Here is a 4,830-nt window from a genome sequence, read left to right as displayed (position 1 = left end):
TGGATACCCTTTGGCCTTTTCATCCTTGATGGGCTCTCTGCTTCATCACCTGAGTCATCTGGTCTGCTTATGGCACAGTTTATACGGTAGACTCTCTTGACCAGTTCTAAGTCTTCACAAGCTTTGTCACCTAATGGTGAATCAAGTCTTTCAGCCACAACAGAAAACATGAGATGAGGCACTTTGTCTTTGACTGTCACTTTAAGTCTGCATACACCTAAGCTATCTATTTTCTGTCCATTATAGTCCTTCAGTAGTACTGATTTTTCTGTATTTTGGGCTTTTCTTTCATATTGTTAATGTCACTCATATTGATTAAGTTTGCTTTTGCCCCAGTGTCTAGTTTCAAGGTAACTAATGCTCCATTTACCTGCAGTGGGATCATCCATTTGTCCTCTTTTACTGCATTAACTTTATGTTCAGCATTGTCCATTTCTGAGGGCTGCACATTTTCTGTATCCTTTTTGATATTGTCACATGACACCATTCCTACAAAAAATGTCTCACTTAAATCAGTGTCCTCAATTACATTAACTCGTTGCCCTTTCGTTGTTTTTACTTTTGAAAAGCATTGTGCTGTCTCTCCCTCTAACTTAACCTTACTGTATGTACATAACCTACTTATATATGTATAACTTACCTGTTAGGGCCGTTGCCCCTTTAACTCACCGTTTAGGGCCATTGCCCCTTTAAGACGCACCTTAGCGTGCTGACGTCACGTCATGTACGACGTGACGTGCGTGAGGCGGCTGCCGGCCCGACTCGGCTCTCCAGAAAGGCTGCCGGCACAGCCCGGCCCAGCGTCTTCGGCCGCATCGATCAGCCGCCGGGAGCGCCGCTATCTTCCGCTCCCGCGGCAAGCACCGGCCCAGCCTGGCCTCCAGCTCCTGCTCCCGACTTAGGCCCCAACGGCCAGCGACGCAACTACCGGCAAACGCGACGACGTCACGACCCCGAGCGTGATGAGGTCATCACGCTCCCCACGGCACTGCAAGTTCATTCCTCGTGGAGCTGCCGCCGGAACAAGACCTGCGCCACGGTGCTCCTCGGTTGTATTGTCCCCATGCTTCAGTCTTGGAAATTGTTTGTCTGTGAGTATTTAGAATGCTATAGACGATTAGCATACACTGTATGTTGGAGAAAATGTTTAGTTGTAACTTTTTCTGTCTAGCTGGTTAACTAGCAGCCGTATTTGATACACTATGTACAGGGCTAATTTAAAGAGAATGCCTTCCAGCTTGCTAAATGTAATTCGTTGCCAGATGTACCGTGTTGCCCAGGCGTACCTAAATTTGTGTATACATATCAATTATGCGTCTGTATACTAATGTGTCCTTCCATTTCTGTGTTGTATTTCAGTTTTACAATAAGAATCTTTCAGTAAAGCGTTACAAGAAAAGTCAAGCCTTGTGATTTTATTGGAAGATATCGAGTTGTTCGCTATCTGTCTAGCTCTGCATAGGATCGCGTTGCGAGGGCAGAACAGTAAAAAGACAGCAGCACAGCGGGCTCAAGCACAGGAAGATACCACTCAGCTACCATGAGTCTACGCTCAGGAAAACAATATACTCTAGAGGAAGTCGACCAGCCAATCGAGAAGAATGAGCCTCTCCCAGCAAACGAGGCCAAGTCACAGTCCTCTAAAGCAGCCTCTAGAACATCTCGGCGGTCCAGCAGACCGTCGTCACCGACAGCTCTCCCAGCAAACGATGCCAAGTCACAGTTCTCTAAAGTATCCTCTAGGTCATCTCGGCGGTCCAGCAGACCGTCGTCATCGACAGCTTCTACAGCCGCCAAAGCACGTGCCAAGGCAAAGGCCACCCAGGCGCAATTGTCCTTCGCTGAAAAAGAAGCTGACTTCATGAAGCAGAGAGCCGACCTCGACGCTAGTATGATGAAGCAGAAAGCTGACCTTGTAAAGCAGAGAGCTGATCTCGCTGCCATTCTCCACATTCTCCAAAGCCAGAGAGCTGCCGCTGCCGCTAAAGCCGAAGCCGCAGCTTATGAAGAAGATGAGGAGAGCGAACGCGGGGAGCCCAGCCAGGAAACATATGACCTGGAACAGCCCCTCAGTCCAGTGCAACGTACAAATGAGTATGTCCAACAACACTCCAAAGTGTTCTCAAAGGAAACATTCAGGTATCTCGACGTAGAACCAGCTACTCACCCCAGCAACAAACGGCCCGTTTTCAGAGACACTGAACTTAAAAGAGAAGAAACGAGTAAGGCTCACCTGCAGAGACCTCCACAACACTCGGCCAATCCAGCTAAGCAGTCCTCGCCCGAGCCGCAAGGCGCACAAGACTTCACCAGGTACCTTACTCGCCGAGAATTATTAAGTTCAGGCCTCCTAGAATTCGATGACCGTCCTGAAAATTATTGGTCATGGAGAGCATCCTTCCTGAGTACCACCAAGGACTTGAATCTGTCAGCCAGAGAAGAACTAGACTTGATGATAAAGTGGCTCGGAGCCGAGTCGTCAAGGCAGGTGAAGAGAATTCGCTCAGCGCACGTCCTCAATCCCACAGCACGCCTCAACCTGGTTTGGCAACGTCTCGACGACTGTTATGGGACACCAGAAGTCATCGAACATGCACTGCTCAAGAAGCTTGAGGACTTCCCGAAGCTAACCAACAAGGATAATGTCGAGCTCAGAGAACTGGGCGACATTCTCCTCGAACTGGAGTGTGCCAAGGGAGAAGGTTACCTGACCGGCCTCTCGTATTTGGATACGGCTCGCGGGGTAAACCCAATAGTGGAAAAGCTCCCCCACAATCTTCAAGAGAAATGGATAGCTAAGGGATCCAAGTACAAGGAGGACAATGGAGTGGCATTTCCCCCCTTCTCTCTCTTCTCCAGGTTTGTCCAACAACAGGCGAGGGTGAGGAATGATCCAAGTTTCACTTTCTCCACCTCCAGCAGTTACGCTCCTTTGAGAACAGAGAAACCCACAAAGTACAGCAACAAAGCCTCTGTGAGTGTGCACAAAACAGATGTTCCAGCCGAACCCTCAGTCAACCAATCCAGTTCTGCTGGGAATGAAGTGGATGACCCAGATCATCAGTGTCCTATACACAAGAAGCCCCACCCACTCAAAAAGTGTCGAAGCTTTAGAGACAAGCCCATTGATGAGCGCACATCATGCCTGAAAGAGAACCGCATCTGCTTCAGGTGTTGTGGGTCGACTACGCACATAGCAAAAGACTGCAAGGCGACAATCAAGTGCCTTGAGTGCAACAGCGAAAAACACATAGCAGCCCTGCATCCAGGTCCTCCTCCGTCAACCACCGAGAGTGCCGCGGTTGACAAAGAGGATAGCGGGGAGCAAAGCGAAAGCACATCTTCAGTCACCTCCAAGTGTACAGAGGTTTGCGGAAATGCAAGCAGCCCACGCTCATGCTCCAAAATCTGCTTGGTTAAAGCATATCCTGCAGGGAGAAAGGAGAAGGCAATCAAAATGTATGCAGTGCTCGACGAGCAAAGTAACAAGTCTCTAGCGAAGACGGAATTCTTCAATCTCTTCGACGTCAAGGCCAGCACCGCTAAAAACCTGTGCAGGGACAACAGAGACTACGGGTAGGAGAGTTGGGAACTTCATGATCGAGTCCATGGATGGGAAACTACAGCTTCCCCTCCCCACCTTGATTGAGTGCGACATGATGCCAGAGGACAGGACGGAAATCCCCTCCCCAGAGGTCGCACGCCATCAGCCCCACCTACAGCCAATTGCCAATAAGATTCCAGCTGTGGACCCGGACGCTCCAATCCTCCTACTCTTGGGAAGAGACATCTTAAGGGTGCACAAGGTGCGTGAGCACATCAACGGGCCCCACGATGCTCCCTATGCGCAGCGGCTTGACTTGGGATGGGTCCTCGTGGGTGGAGTTTGCCTGGGAACAGTCCACAAACCAGCGGATGTCAGCGTCTATAAAGCAAACGTGTTGCGCAATGGTCGCACATCCTGTCTCAGCCCATGCCCAAACAGGATCCAGGTAAAGGAGGACTACGACGACATGACGCAGCATCATAGGTCAACCTCCTCTGCCTGTGAGGAAGAGGCAGGCCCCACTGTGAGCACAGATGGCCTAGGATGCTCAGTGTTTGAAAGGTCCAAGGACGATAGACACAGCTGGGCGGCACCCCTGCCGTTTCGCTCTCCTGGACGCCGTCTTCCGAGTAGCGGGGAGCAGGCTGCGGGGCGCCTCTGCTCGCTCAGGAGAACCCTGGTGCCGGTGTCCACCGACCCAGACATGCCTGCAGTCCCCATCCCAGCGATGCTCCTGACTCAAAAGATGAGTGCCATTTCAGCTCCCTCTGGAAACTTCGACATGACTGAGCTGCACGGGAAGCAGTGGAAGCAAGTACAGTGTCATGCAGACACTTCTTGGAAGAGATGGAGAGGAGAGTATTTGCCCACCCTACAGAGCCGTAGGAAATGGACAGAAGACAAGCCGAATGTCAAAGTGAGAGATGTCGTCTTGCTGAAAGACAGCCAAGCACACAAACGAACGGCCAGTGGGACTGGCCGTCAAAACTCTGCTGAGCAGGGGCAAGAGGGTCCGCAAGGTGGAGGTGAAGATCGTCAAGGAAGAGACTGTCAAGGTGTTTCTGAGGCCAGTCTCAGAGATCGTACTCCTCCTTTCCAAAGAAATCTAGAGAACGGACTCTGAGTGTGTGGCAGCCAAAGGACGTTTTCTTCAGGTTATTTTGTATCTGTAGTGGTACAAATGGAATTGTACCAAGCGGGGAGTGTGCTGTCTCTCCCTCTAACTTAACCTTACTGTATGTACATAACCTACTTATATATGTATAACTTACCTGTTAGGGCCG

At 50.4% G+C, this 4,830-nt stretch overlaps 1 long non-coding RNA gene across 1 annotated transcript; it reads left to right on the top strand.

Moving 5' to 3' along the window:
• Nucleotides 1-578: 578 nt before the first annotated feature.
• Nucleotides 579-1,404, top strand: LOC147109750 (uncharacterized). Its single transcript, XR_015080343.1, has 2 exons — nucleotides 579-1,091; nucleotides 1,360-1,404. It is a non-coding gene; the product is annotated as an uncharacterized LOC147109750 (long non-coding RNA).
• The last annotated feature ends 3,426 nt before the right edge of the window (nucleotides 1,405-4,830 follow it).

This window comes from Somniosus microcephalus, chromosome 12 (genome assembly GCF_052327205.1).
Source record: "Somniosus microcephalus isolate GS21.2 chromosome 12, FLI_Smic_1.0, whole genome shotgun sequence".
Lineage (NCBI taxonomy): Eukaryota > Metazoa > Chordata > Chondrichthyes > Squaliformes > Somniosidae > Somniosus > Somniosus microcephalus.
The sequence above is the reverse complement of the archived record's forward strand: the minus strand, read 5'-3'. Positions and strand labels throughout refer to the sequence as shown.